The sequence below is a fragment of the Pinus tabuliformis genome, chromosome 9 (assembly GCF_031772625.1).
Source record: "Pinus tabuliformis cultivar Carrire ecotype Pingquan chromosome 9, CPIR1, whole genome shotgun sequence".
Lineage (NCBI taxonomy): Eukaryota > Viridiplantae > Streptophyta > Pinopsida > Pinales > Pinaceae > Pinus > Pinus tabuliformis.
This window is the reverse complement of record NC_142307.1, coordinates 294494689-294514850: the sequence shown is the minus strand read 5'-3', so window position 1 is coordinate 294514850 and position 20162 is coordinate 294494689.

Here is a 20162-nt window from a genome sequence, read left to right as displayed (position 1 = left end):
AATCACAAAGAAAAATTATTTTGGACACCTTGGAGGAATCCTTTGAAATGGATACTAGACCATCTTAAAGAGGATTTTTTCCTCTTTCTAACGAGCCTTATTTGCCTCAAAACTCCCAATAGTTTGTGAGATATTAAATTTTTAAGTTAAGGAAATTATTCCTAACAGTGAGCCGACCTACACTTAGTCATACAAGTCAACCTCACTTCAAATAGACGTGTCTCTTAAGTTGTAAACAAAATCTTTATAAATAGAGGTCTAAACACTTCATTTTGATCACCAATTTGGGCAAGAATTTAGAGATACAAGGCACAGGAGAAGAAAGAAGGCCGAGGAGAACAAGAAGACTATTGTTTATGACGAAAAATGGATAATTTTGTTTGGGCATAAAATCTTGGTTGAAGCTGTCATAATTGTCGTGGTTGAAGCTGCTGTAGTTGCCATGGTGGAAGTTGTCGTAGTTGTTGTGGTCAAAGTGACCATAGTTGTCATGGACGAAGAGTTGCCGTAGTTGTTGTAGTAGAAGCTTCCATAGTTGTCGTGGTCGAAGCTGCCATAGTTGCCGTGGTCGAAGCTTCCATAGTTGCCATGGTTGAAGCTGTCGTAGTTTCTGTGGTTGAAGCTGTTGTGGTCGAAGTTTTCATAGTTGTTGTGGTCGAAGTGTTGATTTATTGGGATTGGAAAAATAGGGCTTGTTGAAGTCCTCTCTTGAGAACATAATAGGGCAGAGTTGGATAACTTTGTGAAGCAACATATTGAAGATTTGTGCAAATCATTGAAAACCATGATGCATTGAAGTCATTATGAGGTGACCTTGAAGAAGTTTTGTTTTGGTAACATGAAGAGAAATGGTGACACCTTCATGTGAAGAACAAGGTTATCCTTGATGATGTGGCATGGAGACTAAGTGAAGGCGTAGCTGAAGATTGATAAGGCTTGTGAAGCGAGCCCTTGGGGTTGGTGCCTTGGAAATTCCAAGTTGGTGCTTGGAAATATAGGATTGGTGTCCTTGGAGTTGGTGCTCCTAAACTCAAGGTTGGTGCCTTGTATAAGATAGGGTTGGAGCCCTAGAGGATCAAAGTCCTTAAGAAATCAGGTCAGAGCCTGAACCAGATATAGGGTCGAAGTCCTTGAGGTTGGTGCCTCAAAATTGACAAGGTTGGAGCCTTGGAAGTCCAATTCGGTGCTTGGAAAACATAGGTTGGAGCCTGGGAGATTGAATATCAGTGTCTTCACCTAGGGTTGGAGCCCTACATATATTGTACTTGATTTATTGAAGAAATTACTACAATTATTTATGCGTATTGTTCATTTTGTGTTATAAATATAAGTGATTTAACTGGTAAAAGTAACAATTGAAAAGAAATATTGATTCACCCCCCTCTCAGTATTTCCAACTCCTCTGTGTTCAACTCCTATTCTTGATCTCTCCGTGAACGATCGGTTTTATGAAGGCTCGTTCCTAGCTTAACTAGGCTCCAATTAAGTCATGATCTTTCTCGGCTATATGATTTTGTCTCCTCTCAGTTTTCCTGTAAGACTCTAGATTAAAATTTTCCATTAATCTTGTTGCCTTCAAGTTTTCTTGCACTATTATGCATGAAATTGGAATTCAGGTTGATTGATCATTGGTCCTTTGTTGACCAACACTCAATGCTATCTCTCTTGAGCTTCAATTGTTCCAATTCTTACACAGTTCAGATTCAGATCTCTCGTGGATCTGAAAGCATGAATCCTTCATGAGGTTATTCTTCCTTGTAAAATCCAACCTCACACATACAATCATAAAATATACGAATACACATGTTATTGACAAGAATACAATATTGTTGAATAAATATAAAATTTGCAGAAGGCCCACTCTGACCTGATTTACATCAATTATCCCATTCTCGTCCTAATATAGATATTGGATTTACAAGCCTCTTACTTGCACACACTCTACATTCACACACTCTAAATCCTCTCTATATTCATTTTATATAATGAAATACAAAAGGATATTGAACTAATTCAGTTCAAATCCATAAATTCCTCACCTAAACCTTTAATCTAGGACTTCTAGATCCACTATATACTCTAAGAGATCTAACTTCCCTCATTTTTCTTTAACTCTCTCAATATTCTTGAGATATATTCATAGGAATAGATCTTATTACAATTTCATCCTAAATACATATTTTCTAGAATCTCCTCACAAACTTAGGCAAATAAATATTGAATCAATTACATTTAATTACTTGAATTAGGGAACCAACTCCCTTGGTAAATGAAACAACCCCTAGGTTTAGTCAAAAGGATTTAACTTGGAAGTGGAATGCTCCTACATCATATATTTTGAAGAAGATGCATCCAAAGTTTATAATACCCCTCCCAAGCTTGTTTATATATATCTTATTAAAACAACTAAGTGAGTTTCCTGTAGAAGCTAAGATATCTAGATTTAACAAATGAATAGCCATATTAGGGAGTCTTACCCAAAATCGGGTGGAAAGAGTTGTCATGGATAGAGGGTTGGATTCAAGAAACCATGGTTGAATGGATATCCCAAAGTTGTCCCAAAACCAATGTCCTTGATAAAAAACCCTTTGATCGTCCTCTTAATTTCTAAAAGAAACCTCAAAGAAATCCTTCAAACAAAAAATAAATTCCATATTTGACGAAAAGGTTTGATTCACTCAATATAGAGCATAGATTCCAATGACCAAAGCTCATTAAATAAAAAAATAGTGAGATTATGCTCATATGCCATGCAAGAAATATTGAATTGGGTGTTATCCACCTCTAGAGTTAGAATATCTTCTGCTTGTTCGACAATGAAGGCTGACCCTCATAGATATTTTGGAGTTGGTTGTGAGAGCCTTGGATTTGGAGCATCCTTGAAGGTTTGTGATTGAGAGGAAGAGGGTGCACCCCAACCTTTAGGTCCTCCATTCAATCTTGATACGAGGAGGATTAAAGTGTCCTTGGCTATACTATAGTCTTTGAGTAAATGCACTTCGTGAAGCTACCTACCCATGTGTATTCTCATATATTTATGAGCAAGAGAAGGAACCAAAACAAATCTTGACACAGGTTTCATTTTTACACAAGCTCAAATCAGAGAAAAAAGTATGATTCAGATATGTTTCATTTTTACACAAGCTTGAAATAGAGAAAAAACTATGCTTGAGATAGGTTTCATTTTTACACAAGCTCAAAACAAAGAAAAAATTATGCTCGAGATAGGGTTCATTTTTACACAAGCTTGAAATAGAGAAAAACTTATGCCTGAGATAGATTTCATTTTTACACAAGCTTGAAACAAAAAGAAAAAACTATGCTTGAAATAGGTTTTATTTTTACACAAGCTTGAAATGGAGAAAAAACTATGCTTGAGATAGGTTTCATTTTTACACAAGATTGAAATAGAGAAAAAATTATGCTTGAGATAGGTTACCTTGCCTCCAACTTGACTTGCAAAATCTCTTGGATTAATTTCAGCATGATGACTAGAGGCACATGCCCCCCAGACTTTATGGAGGGAGATTTATTTCATTTTTTAATGAGCTTGACACAAGAAAGGAACTATGCTCATGGTGACCTATTTTATTTTATAATGAGCTTCACATAGAAAGGGAACTATGCTCATGACAATTTGTTTCATTTTTTAATGAGCTTGACACATAAAAGGAATTATGCTCATATGTCTTGTTTTATTTTTTAACGAGCTTGACACAAAAAAAAGAATTATGCTTGTGACACTTACTTTTATCGTGGATTCCAAGAGGTCTTCATTGGATGGAAAAAAATTCTATGGAAGGAATACATGTCAAGGGACTCAATAGGGGTAGGAAGGTCAAGCCCCAGTGTCCCCATTGAAGGGTTCACCATATCCATTACCATATCTAGGTGAAAATAAGTTGAGCATACAATAAGAGGTTATTTTTCATTGGAAAGTGAAGAAATGGGATAGGTTTCCACATAATTAACTTGTTGCAGGGGGATACCACTTGCATATAGGGAACATTTAGGGAGGTTATATGTATGGAAATAAATCAAGACCAATAAACAAAATTTTTTCACTAGTCACAATGTTTCCGTTATGAGGGAAATACATCACTCAAAAAAGTGTGGAAACGAGAGCTTTCATGGCATACATGTAGTCTCTCCCAAGGAGAAAATTGAAATCCAAGGAGCCTTGGACTACCATAAAATCAATACAAATTTTTTTTCCTTCGAAGGTAATGGGCAGCTGAGGAAGGATCCATAAGGCTTCACCAACTCTTCTGTTAAAAGCTAATAGATTCTAAGTAATGGATAGAAGATGATGGGAACCTCTAGATTATTAAGCAATCGAGGATGTAATTCTCACAAAATCACCTTCATCTATAATAGTGAGACTATGTCCTTATCACAAGCATGCACAATCAATTGGAAAGGCAAGCAAGAAGGGAGACAAGGGTCCACCAGACTACTTTAATCAAAGAAAGTGACTAGAGTACTTAGAGGGGGTTTTGTTGAAATGGGTGAGATTCCCCCTAGACGAGAAATACATGAATTGATCAGAAGAAATTGAGTGGTATGGGATTCACCCTCCAAGGGTAGAATACAATCAACTGAAGATGGAATCGAGTTGACCACTTCATCAACCAATGGTTCATTAACCTGAGTGGTATGGGCTTCACTCTTCAAGGGGAGAGTGGGAATGACTGAATATGGAATTGAGTTGACTAATTCATCAAACAATGGTGGGTTGGGAGAGAACTTATTGTAACCAACTGGAAGTTTTTGTTGAGAAATAACAAGGTTTTCCAAGAATTTTGAGGCTTCATCTAGACAATGGAAAAGGTGAGTTTGATGAATCCCTTCACATAACCTATAAGGAAACCTAAATTTACTCTTTTTCTTTAGAACATTATAATCAATGGTTGATGGACCAATAGGAAGTTGATGATAATCCTTAGACCACACTTCTAAGACTGTGGAAATACCGGGGAAATCCTTAAGAAGGTGGTCACCCTTACAGATCTTGCAAGGGAATTTGGGCTTGCGGTGTATGTCGTAATGTTTCTCAACATTATCAACACTCACAAAAATGGTTGGTTGGTTTCCCCCTTTCTTAATTTGCTTCTTCTTATTCTTCCTTTTCTTCTTCTTCTTAGCTTCCTCGTTGCTAGCATCAAGACTTTCACTAGGTGACGAAAAAAAAGAGGAGATGATACAATGGGTGAAGAAGGAAAATGGTAAACATGAGGTTGGTGTTGTTGAGGTGGAGAAATCGATGGAGTAGCATGGGTGTTTGGGACCAACAAAGTTGAGATCAACCATACTGGTAAATCTATCGTGAATTTGGGAGGGGACAACGTAGCCATATCAGGAGAACCAATATTTCCAATACAAGGAAAAATAATAGGATCCCTATTAAAATGGGTTCCTTGATTAGTAAAATATGAAGCGTTTCCATCAAACTCAACCTAAGGTCTAATAAACGTGGAGAAAAAATAACACAAGCTAGAAAATTTAAGGAAGCAAACATACAATCCAATATAATCATGAATGAGAGAGCGAGTGGATCAATTACAATGGTGACCTGCTTAACAGTCCACGCCTAGTGCAAGTACCCTCATATATAGTTGAGCACCCTCCAAGAAGGCCCAAGTGTGTTTGACCAACGTTTGTTCTAGGTACATCGAGGATCTATAACCCTGGTGAAAATTCCATGTAACAAAAGTTAAAAACAATAACCATGGATGATGGGACACTTATTCCAAGCTGAATGTTGGGAAAAATGTTAGTGATGGAGATCACTTGTGATTGTTTATGGCTAAGGAAATTGGAAAAGGAAATGGATGAGGCTTTGAAAAGGCAAAATGGTGTTTTTGGCACATTTATTTATGAAAATAATGGAAATTAGGAGAAAAGGGAGGAAAAAGGCCATGGGTTGCATGTGAGGAGGAAAATAATGGAAAATGAAGACAATAGAGGACTCATTCATAAAAAGGCTTCATAGGATCATTTGTTAACCTTTTGTCAGTTCAGTGTTGGAGTTCTCTTCTATTCTCTCTCTCTCTCTATCTCTCTCTATCTCTCTCTATCTCTCTCTCTCTCTCTCTCATACTCTTGGAGACTTAGAGTTTTCTTGGAGCACTCTTGGAGGGTATGGCATACTTGGATTTCGGAGCTAAAAGGAAAAGGAAGAGCATGAAAGTGCAAGAGGGCATCGAGATTAACAACTACATTAGCTTTACTTGTAGCTACTGAGTTGCATGAATGTTTCCTTCACTAGTTTTGGCATGCATGTGGTTTCTTGGTTGTGATCTGTCATTGTCATGGAGGATTTCCTGGATTGAAAGTGGATTGCCTAACCTTTCCATTTCCTGGATAGCCATTATGATTTTGGGTTTACTTCCATTGTTTGTTTTTGGTTGGTTCTCATTTTTCCTTAGCTTGGGTTGAGTTACTAGTTTCTGGATCCTTGGTTGGACAAACACTCTAGAGCCCTGTAACATCTTGGGTTGAGTTACTAGTCCCGTAGACTTGGTTGGACAAACGTTATTGAGCCCTTGATGGTTTGAGTTACTAGTATTAGAGCCTTGGTTGGACAAATGATTTGGAGCCCGGCTGCAACTGTGGGTTTTGTTACTAGTCTAGGAGCCCTGGTTGGAAAAAGCACTCTGGAGCCCTCGATGGTTGGGGTAGAGACCAATCAGACGATGGTTTTGTGATGTTTGACCATGAGGTGGAATAACTATATGATGGGTTGAGGTGGATGGCCTTTGGAAGCCCTAGATGAGTTTTGATTGAAGTGTTCTGTGAGATCCCACATTCATGCTTGGAATATGGCACGAGGCTGAATTGGTGAAGAGAGATTTGGCTCAACCTTTCTACGGTTGGGTGGAATTTGGAATTCCCATCTCGGGTTTGGATTTTGTATCATTAATGAAAGGTTATTTCTCCTTGTATTTCTATGATAATTTTGATGGATTGTATGTGGTCTATATGGATGTACTTTTATGAGTACTTTCATCCCTATTATGTTGGTTCTGTATGTGTTTTATGACAGTAGCCATGTATGGATTTCCTCATGTTTTTACTTGTAATTGAATGATCAATGCATCTGTGACCTAATGGATGGAATGGAATTTGATGTGTTGAGGAATCAATGGTTCTTAGCGATTCTCAGCTAAGTATGAGACCCTTATGCTCAAAACTAATAATTACACCTGTATATTACACATTTGCAATATGTTTGATGAAATGCCTATCATGGCTAGTAGGGGTCCAATCAAGGTCTTGAACAAGTATTTGCTTTAGTACTGTCATTTCCATGTTATTTTATTGATCTGAAGAGATGGTTCAATTTTTGGCAGTGGGCTTGAAAAAGTGGCTCAAATATCGGAGTTGCTGGCATAGCACTAACAATTTCGGTCTCTGGTCACTGGTAGGCAAGCTTGTAAGAGCGACTTTGGGTTGCGGGTTGCACTCATGCCTATAGAATGGGAGTGACTGAGCCTTAAATTGTCCAAAAGCTCATTAGGACACTAAGGCAAGATGTCTAAAGTATTGGATTGGTTCCCGAGGGTTCTGTAGCTAATAATTACTGTATGTATGGTGTGTTTCAATTGTTTGACTTCACTAGTGTGACTTGGGAGGTCAAATCATATCAAAGTGGCCTATCGTCGCATTTTTACCCAAGCTGGCCAGTTGCTTAGGCAGATGTGGGAGGAGGGCGTTATAAAGTGGTATTAGAGCATGGTTCACCCCTCGGACTGGATGATTTATGTGTTGGTCATGTATGCATCTTAGTTTCACGTGTGTCTCTCACCCTTGCATTCCATGTGCGTGTTTCATTTTCATGATGTTGTTCATAGTTGTAGTGATGTTGTCATGTATTTGAGGTGTGATTGTGGAATGCATCATTGTGAGTGTATAGCTAGTTAAATGTTGATTTATTTCACTTACATGTATCGTTGTAGTATGTTTTGTTACATTCTTGTATGCTTGGTTGAATGCATCATTCTTGCAGGTTTGATTTCAAGTATTGTTCATTCATGCTTGGTAATATATAGCTTAAGTGGGCCTAATGGTTAAGAGCATGTGTTTCCTCCTAAGAGGTCACAGGTTCAAAACCAGAGGAGGGTAGAGTATGTATGCCTTCGTGGACTTAGCATTCAAATCGCTGCGTGGAGGTGGGTCCCTTGTCCCACAAACAAGGGGGTCTCATACACCAATTTGGTGTCTGGCTTGGCTGTGACCTTAAAAATGGATATTATTATTATGTGATTATGCATATGTGTGGATGGTTATGCATCACTTATGCATGTTCATGTTTGCATGTGGTCAAGTGTATAGTGACGTAACAACGGTGGTTGTCACGCATGAGGTCATGATGTGTGTTGTTGTTGAGGTCATGCATTGATGACTGGACCCTAGCTAGAATGGCAGCTGCATGGTCATATGCATATGTTTTATGTTTCTATATGTTGTCATGGTTATGCTATACATGTATCGCACTGATTTTTTGATCTTGCAGACAAGGTATCCTCCCTAAGCTATACTAAGGTACATTGGTTTATTGTGATTTGGTTTAGATAACATGATACACCTTGCAAGAAGAAATATCAAATGGCTAGCAAGATGGTTGAATACAAAGACTCTCCCTATGAATCTAAAGAGCAGTATGGTGTTGGGAATCCTTCTGATTTGGCAGTTACACTAAGAATATTAAAGGAAGAAATAATCAGTTGTAAGGAAAATAATGACAAAATAATACAGACATAGGAGAAACAAGCAAAGGTAAATGCAGTGATACTTCAGATTTTGTCAGATTTGCAGCGACAGGGACCACGTCGAATCAACTATGAGAAGGAGGATAGAACTAATGGGGCATATGGTAGTGGGTCGAATGGTGTCACGAATCAGATAGAGATGACATAATTAGAGATAAGAAATTGTGGGATACTCCAGATAGGATAGAGCATAAACATAAGTATGATTCTTGTTCTGATTCAAATAATCACTATGATCATCATCGATATCATCCTTACAAGAGGAGTGACAGGGGCTATTTTCCGGATGAATTTAAGAAAGAAAAGCCACCAACATTTGATGAAGAGATGAATAAACCACAGGATGTAGAGGCATGGGTACTTGGCATGAGGAATTTATTCAGGTTGCATGACTATTCAGAGAACATGAAAGCTAGAGTGGCTACATTTAGTCTCAAAGGTAAATCAAACATTTGGTCAGAAGATGTGAAGAATGTCATATGTATTCATGAGGAATATTTGACTTGGAGTGAGTTTGAGTGATTATTCAAGAATAAGTATTTGTTAGAAAGATATTTGAGCATAGGGCGAAAGAGTTTTATGAGCTAAAGATGGGATCCATGACATATGATGAGTACACTAGCAAGTTATTGGAGTTACTGAGGTATGTGCCTTATCTCACAGAGGAAAAGGCCAAGATTCAGAGGGTCATTAATGGGTTACTAGCTTAATTTAGAGATAGAATTGAGTTTGATGAACCTATATCATTAGAGGAGGCCATTTCGAAGCTAAGGCATTGCTATGAACAATCAAACAAAGAACAAAGGAAAATGGGACAGAAAGAGAGCAAGGCCTCAGGATACAGGTAACAAGGAGAATGTTGCACCACCTAAGAGGTTCAATGCATCAAAGAGAGGACAATGACACTGATCTAAGGAACAAAATAAGGAGCCCGTGCGGTGTTGGACTTGTGGAGAATATCATTGCAGGAGAGATTGTCCAAAGTACCCGAGTGGTAGGACTAAGATATACAGTGTGAAGGAGGCAAGAAATATTGGAGATGTTGGTCAAAGTATTCCATGTATCTATGCAACATTGGATAAAAAAACAGGCAGAGCATCAAACATCTATCATTGAAATGGATGGTAAGCCTTGTGATCAAGTTGTTTCTATTTTGATTGACCCTGGATCTAATTATAGCTATGTTAGTCCTGACTTGGTAGATAAGTGTAGTTTGAGTAAGGAATTGCATGCAGAGTCTTAGTTAGTGTAGTTGGCTACAGGTACAAAGAAACGAGTTCATCATTGGGTAAGAGCTTTTACATTTGACTTGAATGGTATGCCTACCACAAAACATTTGAATGTATTACTGTTGGGTTCATACAATATGTTGTTGGGCATGGACTTGTTGTATCCTCATAGAACTAATGTGGATTTTTATGATAAATCCATTGAGTGTGTTGATGGCAATGGGGAACCAAGATTCTTACAGGGTAAGAAGAAAGATACATCAATTAAGATGGTGACATATATGCAAGAAAAGCTTAGCCACAGGAAAGGGTGTAAGTTATTTGTACTACACATTTTTAGTGATATGGGTAAGGAAGTTGAGGATATGGATGTGTTGATAAGGTACCCAGTTTTGTAGCAGTTCAAGGATGTATTTCTTAAGGACATTGTAGAGTTTCCACCTCACAGGGAGGTAGAATTTTCTATTGACTTAATGTTAGGGTCAGCTCCAACATCAAAAGAACCTTACAGGATGAACACACATGAGTTGGTTGAGTTAAAGTTGTAGTTGAAGGAAATGTTGGACAAGGGATAAATTAGGCCAAGTGTCTCACCATGGAGTGCACTGATATTTTTTGTAAAGAAGAAACATGGAACACTTAGATTATGCATTGAATATGTTTTCACTCACTGCTTTATAAGGTTATCAGTTGCCTAGAGTGCAAAAAAGTAGTGAAGGTTGAAGCCATTTACCAAGCCACATGAGATATCAGAGCTTAATTAGACCCCCTCCATTGCATAGTTCTCGGAAAGAGCTTTCCAACGGTATATGGAAGTCCCAAAATGGACTCTTGGAGCAGAAGTTAGATCAAGTTGAAGTTACCCTTGGGAAAGCTGGAAAACAAAGAGAAAACACTAAAGGAGAAAGGAAAATCGCAATCGAAGATCCGGGGGAAAATCGCAATTGCAATTAGCCATCAGCGAGGCCCTGGGGCATAGACTTAAGGTTATCGGTGCTTCATGATGCCGAATGCCAATATTGCAATCCGGCAATCCTGCATCCTGCAACATCACAACAAATCCTACATTCCTATAATCCCGCATATCAGCCATTACCTCGATCCCGCAGTCCTACAGGTCCCCCAATCCTACAAGTCCCGCAGTACCGCGATCCTGTAGTCTCGTAGTCCTACAGTCCCGTAGTCCCACAGTCCTGTAGCTCCGCAGTCCTACAGCCCCACAGTCCCACAGTCTTGTAGTCCCATAGTGTCGTTGTCCCATAGTATCACAATAAATCTTACATATCAGCGATTGACGTGGCGGTGATGTTCTAACTTTAAGATCCTTGAGATATCGCTGATTTGCGATACAATGTTAGATCGTCATGGAAAGGCCTAAATCATTTAACAAAGGAAATGCATGCAAAACCAAGGCTAAACAAGCTATTTTCTCTCTCCTCCAAGGGGCCACATGGGTCAATCCCATTGGCCTGTATGTATGACATGGAAGATTATGTCATCAATGACGTGGTAGTACAGAAGTGACGTGCCATTACAGAGGACATGTGGCATTAAAATTTGGCATATTCAAGGGTCCTATAGGGGCATTTATGGGTGACACATGTCACCACTCGCAGGGTGACACATGGCAACGATGATGTCACTAGCCCCGCAGATCGGCATTCTCTGATCACACACAACGAAGTTCATTCTTTCGCTGAAGTTCCTTCCTGGCCCACAACTGCAATATGTGGGAACTCCCCAGATGCAATATTTTATACACTGGAGTTATAGGGATGTCGGTCCCGTCCCTTTCAAAAGCCTCATGCTCATTCAACACTCTATCTCGCAGATCAACTATCGCAAGTGTCAAGGGGAAAAGGCTAAAGGTAAAATGCTATCAAGCATCGGGGTGCCGGTTTCCAAGTAATAAAGGAAAAAAGGCCCTTGGGATGGGAGCCTGAAGGCCTTAGCGCTCCAGGGCTAAGCCTCTGGTCATAGCCCCAAGTCATATGAAAGAAGTCATAGAAAGAGGTTTAAAGCATGAGGGCTTAAAGGGAAGTCAAAACTCACTTGTTTCGTCTTATTTTTGTGTTAAAGGCCCGTACCCAATAGACTCCTCATTACGTCATAAAACACATCCCCCAGTGTAGCAGAGCGCTAGAAAGGATTGCACAGAGCTTTAAAGGATGTATGGGTTGACAACTGGGGTGTTGAATGGAAGTATGGAGCATTCAAGCCAAGTATGGGTGCATTCAAGATAAGTCCCTCTCGTAGCACGCATCCAGAGTCAGCGCCAAAGGCATTTAAGGGAGAATGGATAGTGAACCACCTCAAAAACATAAAAGAGCATGATGATAGAGACGTGGCTTGATCAAAAGCCTTCACAGGAACCGCAAAGGACCTCTTCCTTCATCTTCGTCCTATTTATTATTATTTCCTGTAGTTTTTTATTTCCAAGAAAGGGCGAAGATCCCGATTGTAAGCTTTGGGAAACAGAGCCTTACGCTGGCTGAGACAACTAGTCTAGCAGACAGTTGGAGCTCCGACCTTTCTCACCCAATGGGTCTGAACTCTGTGATATGAATTTGGCTCGTAAATCTATAAGTGAATGATTTGTATTTCATATTGTATTACTTTACATAGGCAAATCTTTCAGACTATCAAATAAATGGTGGTGATTCCCCATTCTTAATACTACAATATATTATCCTCCTGTTTAATTCCATTATGTTCATATTCGTCTCTCCATTCATGCTATAATAGCTGCTAGAAATTATTTCATGCTTCCTTACAGATCCACGTGTGTTTATTTATTAATGCATAATGCCTGTATGAAGGGCTAAAGTTATATCTTCAAACTACTCTATATGAATCATAGAACCCATCCTCTCTTTAGTCCATTATCTCTACTTGTAACTCAAACAAGTGTAGATTTTTGTATTTCATTTCATTCTTGCATAAATCTAGATCATTGGTATCATAGTGGTCTTATCATTCTCTTTCTTTTGTGCATGCCCCCAACGAGGTCAGGGTATAAGGAGTTAGGACATGAACTAGTTAAACCCTTGCAAGATTTGCCTCATCGACCTAGATGACGTCATATGGTGGAAGAAAAGAAAGATGAGGGAATAGGATATCCTTTCAAAATGTTGCTCAAAGAATCCCTTGAATGAAAAAGAAACGAAATGCTGGATAAATTTTCTTAGATCCTTCAGTGGGTATTAGCGGGTGAAGCATCTTCATTCAGCAGTCACTTCAGAGGCATCACCCCCTTTAAGGAACAAGTTAACTTTGGCGTTCCAATATTTGAAGGCCAAATAGACACAAATGTCGTAAATAAATGGTTAAATTTTTTGGAAGGATATTTTTCGATCCATATTTTTTCCAGTAAGGAAAACATTAATTTTTCACTTCTCAAAGCCTTCCTTATGTCAAGGACTAGTGGGAAACCTACTGTGAACAGAGGGATGATAAGTAACCCTTACTATTTTCAACCGCACCCACTTGGAATTATTTCCAAGAATCGATCAAGGAATAATATTACCCTGTCGGGAGCTATGAAGATAAGTACATAGAATGGGCCATACTACAGCAGGGAAGGGACCAATATGTGTCAGATTTCACAAATGATTTTCATACCCTTGGCATGAATTTGGGTATCAAGGATTCTGAGTAGCATCTAGTACTCAAGTACCGCAACTATCTATACAAATACATCTAGGCAGAGATGGAGTTCTTAGACATCTCCTCACTTGGCGTCGAATACATATATGTTGTTAAGATCAAGAAAAAAATAAACAGAAGAAGCGAGACTTTGTATCTGTGAATCTGAAATAGGGATATTAGCCTCGAAATTATTTAACAAAGGACGAAGCCAAGGTGGGGTGAACCAGGACAACCTATCGAAGCCATAAGCAAATAATAGCACCACAAAGAGGAAGAAGGACATAGGCAAATGATGTGAGTTCCACACATTAGGGGAATTTTGAGGTCTAAAATGTACCTCCTAAGGAATTTATAAAATAATAGTGGAAATAATAAAAGAAGATTAGATTACATCATCAAATTTTAGAGGGAAAAAAGAAAAACTATTTTTTCAACTCGTATTTTCAACTTGTCTCCCTATGGGTTTACTCAAATTTCAAGCAGAAACATTCATTGGATGAAAAATTTGATTCTTCATCCAAGAAGTACCCATGTTTCATACTTTCAATGGACCCTTCTACACGAAAAATGAGAAATACATGAAAAACATGATTGCAATCACATTTTTTCATGTATTTCTCCTTTTTCATGTAGCAGGGTCCATGGAAAGTATGCAACATGGATACTCCTTGGATGAGGAAATAAATTTTGCATCCAATGAGTACCCCCCTCGAAATTTGAGTAAAACCTTAGGGATATAAGTTGAAAAAACGAGTTGAAAAAATAGTTTTATTATTTTTTATTTTTTTTATCTATTTACTTTTTTACTCCAAAAATGGTGAATCATCCCCCATGGTTGACATCATCATCTTGAATCCTATTGGTTCTTATAAATTTTATTTTGGTTGTACATTTTTCTTAGGACGCCCATTTTACACCTCGAAATTCCCCTAATGAGAGTTCCACTCACAACACAAATGAGTGTTGCACCAAGTAGTCACTGATGGTCGAGCTTAAAGCTTCAAAGTCAGATGCATTATCGAACTATGAGTCAGAACCTGAAAAGGGGATCGATAAGGGGAAGAAGATTATTGATGCATAACCCAGTGCCATCGTTGCCACCACCAAGGTCCAAAAGATTAATCCCAAAGATCCAAAGGAGGGGGAGTGTCTCTTCCACTCACAGGTGTGGGTGAAGGGTTCTATGATCTAGTTCATTGTTGATGGTGGGAGCCAAAATAACCTCATCTCAGTTGAGGTCGTAAAGTGTTTTGGCCTATCGATGAAACCACAACTACAGTCATACACCATTAGATGTCTCCACCAAGGGTGATATCTTCGCGTCAATGAGCAGTGTCACCTAACTTATAGCTCATGCCCTTCATGGATGGGGTACTATGTGATGTTTCCCCCATTGAAGTTTGTGATGTATTATTAGGCCAACCTTACCTATGGAAGTATCAAGTTGTGTGTGATTCTATGCCTCACATTATTATTATTATTATGGGCAGTAAACTATATAGGATACGAAAGGTAACCCCGCCTATTGCCATTTTTTTATCTCTACTAGGTAACGTTGTAGTATCATATCCTAGACTGAGAACTTTGTTTTCTTTCTGATTCACTCTCAAAGTAAGGGGAATATCATGACCACATCATGGCCCCTGGGAAGGGTACGTCCATGCAACAAAATCAGGTGGATAAGGGCGTGGAAGAATATAGGGACATCTTCTCCTAACCCACATGGGTTACTTTTCACTATCAAGTCAAGCATTCGATCGATCTGAATCCCAGAGCACATCTACCCAATGGGCTGATATACCACCTCTCTGTTTTGGAAAATTAATAAATCAAGCAGTAGTTCCAAGAGTTGCTACAAAAGGACACATATGACTAAGTTCCTCACCTTGTGGGAGCCCAATTGTACGTGTGCAGAAGAAATTTGGGACTTGGGGACTTTGCATTATTTATCAGACACTAAATAAAATCATTTTCTGGAACTGGTATCCAGTGCCACGGATTGATGACCTTCTTAACTAGCTCAAGGGGCCCAAGTACTTTAGCAATATTCATTTTAATTCTAGTTATCACCAAGTTCCAATAGAACCATAGATGTGTGGAAGATCGCCTTCAAATTCAAGGAGGGCCTTTATTAGTGGTTGGTCATGCCTTCCGAGTTGAAAATGCCCCTACAAATTTCAGGAGGCTGATGTATGACATCTTATGGACCTTCACCAACTCATTCAAGGTTTTATATCTAAACAACATCCTCATCTTTCACAAGATTTGGGAACAGCACTTGCAACACATTCAACAGGTCCTTCAAACCCTACATCAACACAAACTATGTGCTAACTTGGAGAAATGCACCTTTGGCATGAACCAGGTGTAAGGACCACATCCAGACTTTATACATATCTTTTTTTTTTCTTTTTTTAAATAACAACAAAATGCAACTAGAAGAGAAACACATTAGGAATTCATTTCAAGAAACATATCATAACATTTACATATATTTAACTAAGACCAAAATAGTATTGCAACACATATGTACCGTTCACCAGAAGACGAGACTCTGTTTGCTTTGTTGTTGCTAGTATTCCATTGTTGTCGGTCACCTCCGTGAATGAATGGTGATGTACTTGATCCGAATGCGATGACCCATCGGTTAACCTCCCAGCCTACCCCTTGGGTACTCTTCTTCCCCGCGGACCCCCGAGCTGCAATGGGGTTGTACAATGGAGAATTGCAATAGCTGATAGAGGAGAGCACTCCTTGGCTCAAGAGTCCCCTCTCTAAAATCCTCTACCTCACCAAACTCACTATAGGATCGTAATCACTGCTTTGACATCATCTCATCCATCCAACAATAGGGTTCCCCCAAAAAGTCCCTCTCCCATGGCTTTCCCCTTCTTTTATAAGAGTCCTCATAGATGACACTTGGCATGTCATGCATAATTTTATATTTTTTTTTAATTCAATAGCTTGATTATTCACCTACGCATGTGTCACTCTCTCATCAAGGGTCACCCAAAATTATTTACTTAACTTTTTATTTAAAACTAATATTTTCCTCACCTCACAAGATTCCTATTTTTTCTCCTAGTTGTCTCTTTATCCCCCCCTTTTTATTCCTTAAATTGTGTTCATTACTTGAAGTCAATTAATGAGTTAATATTTTATCCCCAATATACTCCCTAGTTTAACTCAAGTTATCTCTTAGATGGATATTCTTATGTTGGTTGTTGCCACATGGAGCTTCTCTACATTTATCTAAATTTAATTTATTATTCTTATTTTAGTTCACCTTCCTCTTTTCTTAATTAGGTTTAATTAGTTTAGGATTAATCTTTATCCTTACAATTATGTTCGTCTTTCCCCTTTTACCTAATTAAACCACATAATATACCTAGTATTTTCCAACATGGGAAGGGTAGAGTTTTTTAAGGTACTCTATTTTATTTCTTCCTATGATCCTCCTTATTCCAAGTTTTATTTTTGATTTAATTACATTGGTTTCTAATCATCATTTACCCTTAATGTAAATTTACCTAGTTTTCATTCCTTGCTTATATTTATTTATTATTATTTATTTTTAATGATTCCAAGGGTGCCAAGTTTGGTTGTGCCCTTCAAGAACTCCCTAGAAGTTCCAAGGGTGCCACACCTAATAGTTTATTTGTGATGCCAAGGGTGCCAAGTTGGTCGTGCCCTTCAAGAAATTCCCCTGAAGTTCCAAGGGTGCCACACCACTTGCCCTTCAAGCATCCAGTGACTACGAGGGGAAAGTATAGTGAAATGTCATAGACCACTATCATCTCTTATGTTTCCTGCTATAGTGAGACTAATGGTGTCGGGGATCAAGGAATCCGCCTTGATGCGCGGCCCCCGGTAAAATCCTCATGAGCGACCCAACTTTGGGACCTACCCTCATGGCATCGTGATCTTCAAGGCGAAGGTGTTTCAACCCTTCTAGCCCAAGTCACGATGGGAGTGATAGTGGGTGAGATCAGGGACTTTGTCCCACCCTTCCCATGTAGTTCCATCCAATTATACAACCCCATCACCCATATGTGAGTCATTCGGCCAAGCAACTAATCTGTGCCTGCAACCACTAACATATCATCAGAATATAGATAAACATATATAGCAGGTTTCAAAATTGACTTAGAAATTCAAAGATAAAATAATATAATTTTTCATCAAACCAGGTGTCTTTAACTCGTCATATGCGAGTGCCTCTGGTGGTTTCCTGCCATACTCAATAATCATCAGTAACAAGGTTTCTCAATGTTATCCATTTTCATAATAACATTATCGCCATCACCTAGTCATTCACGTCATTATTCATTGTGAACCAGAACTAATGCAAGTAGGTAACATAGGGGACACGTCCATCATGGCTAGCAACATCATAACATTAGTGGAACCATACATATAGATCAAAGCTATTATCATTATAACATCAATAGAAAACATGTCTATCCTTTACTACTATCACCATCATGATATCAATAGAGAGTACACATAACCATTAATTATATTGCAATCATAATATTAATAGAGAACATTCATAACAATCACATTTACTATTAATAGAGTCATGTTTCTGGATCCTCAACTTGAGTTCCCCAAAGAATAAAGTATCTAAGATAATGTCATATTAGGGTCAAGAAACTAGAGTGGGCACTACATACACCCCCTCTTAACAATTGACTTCGTCCTGAAGCCCTTAGAACTTAAAGGAGAAACGACAACACATAATCTTAGGAACCCTTCTTGAAACTCTTTCGAACCTTTTGGTGGGTAGGTTATAATTTTCCCAAGGTATCTATACCACGAATTCCGTTATAACTAACGGACTATATCTGTGATCATTGCAACCCATAATTATTTATGTATTAAGAAACAACAAAACAAGAAGCAGGACAATCACTATCAATATTCATCTCATGGTACAAATTAATATATGATGCATTCAACCAAGTAAAGTCATTCACACACTGTACTCCTGTAGCTTCCAATTATAGTAGTTCATTTAAAACTACGCCTATATGACCCTATAAGTGACAATGTCGGGGATAATATGTAACAAAAAGTGATTTGTATGCTCATCATTGCATCTGTCAAAGTTCATTGTCATAAATGTTGCAATAATATTGTCGTATAAGAAAAGAGCATACCATTATTATTATTATTATTATTATTATTAATGGTTGCGAATGAATTTCCAATCCTATTTCAGGATTGAAAAGAAAAGTCTCTTTTCAAGCTAATATATGGTATTGATAATATATAGAGGTATTGCTTGAGTATCAAAACTCACTCGAGCAATGTATGAGACCCTTAAAACAAGCTCTTGATTGGTTGTATATTTCGCCATTTTTATGCTTTCACCTAAATTTTCCGAAGTGGAGAACTTATGGGACACAGGTCTCAAGTTCAATTCTTACTGATGGTAGAAGGTACTCTTACAGCAGTCTAGTCAACTGCGTGAAATAGTTGCTTAATTTAATTTATTTACTGGCGTATGACTTATTGATCACTATCTACTGAATATTTGGCCAAATTATTTCTGAATACTTCAATAAAAGTAAGGGGAATTTGCAGTAAGATATATTTTCTCAGTAATAAAATAATTCTAGAGCATACCGAGGCCTGAATATGAACTGACCAACAAAACTTAACAATCATAATCTGAAGCTCCTATACCAAATTATGCCGAAAGAATCTCTTCTTAGATGATTCACTATTACAAATCTCGATGTCTGAATATTTGACCAAATTTATCCACCAAAATGATTCTCCACATTTTCACATACACCTCATATTATCAAAGTACACAACCCTTCAGTTGTGAACTTAAAAAATAAAAATTTCACTACTAATACTGTTTCAGAAAACCATGAGAAAAATGCTTTATACAAATCACAAATCATTGTACACATTGTACACTTATGAATAACTCATTGCGTGGAAACTATGTCCATAGTGCAAATATTCACACTGGAGCAAAATATTACATGAATCACACTACGCTTTCAAACTAAATGTCAAGTCATTAGTTACGGCTAAATGTTACTTCAATAGATATGTTGAAAAACTGTAAATAATATAACATTCCTCCAAAAAAAACAAACGCAAACTATATTTTGAACATGAGTCTACCGTCTTCTACTGCAGGGTTTGTGTTCTCTAGACTCTAGGATTTTAGAGGGGCGATTATACTTTCTCAAATAATAATATTTCTTACTAATCCAGGCATCTTTTTCAAGAAAAATAAAATAGGACAAAAGAAAACCTGCTCCGCCATCACTAAAACAGAGCAAGATGTTCCGACGAGATACAGACTTGATTGCATATATGATATGTTTCAGCCGTGTCAGCAAAGGACAACCATCGGTAAAAAGGTACACCACTAGTCACTTTCATGTTCTTTGCATGTTTTAATTGATTATCTACTTGAAGCTTTTATATTTTTGCAGTGCTTTTCCCTCACTCCGCCTTGAGTTCGAGGCAATCTCGAGAGAGCGCT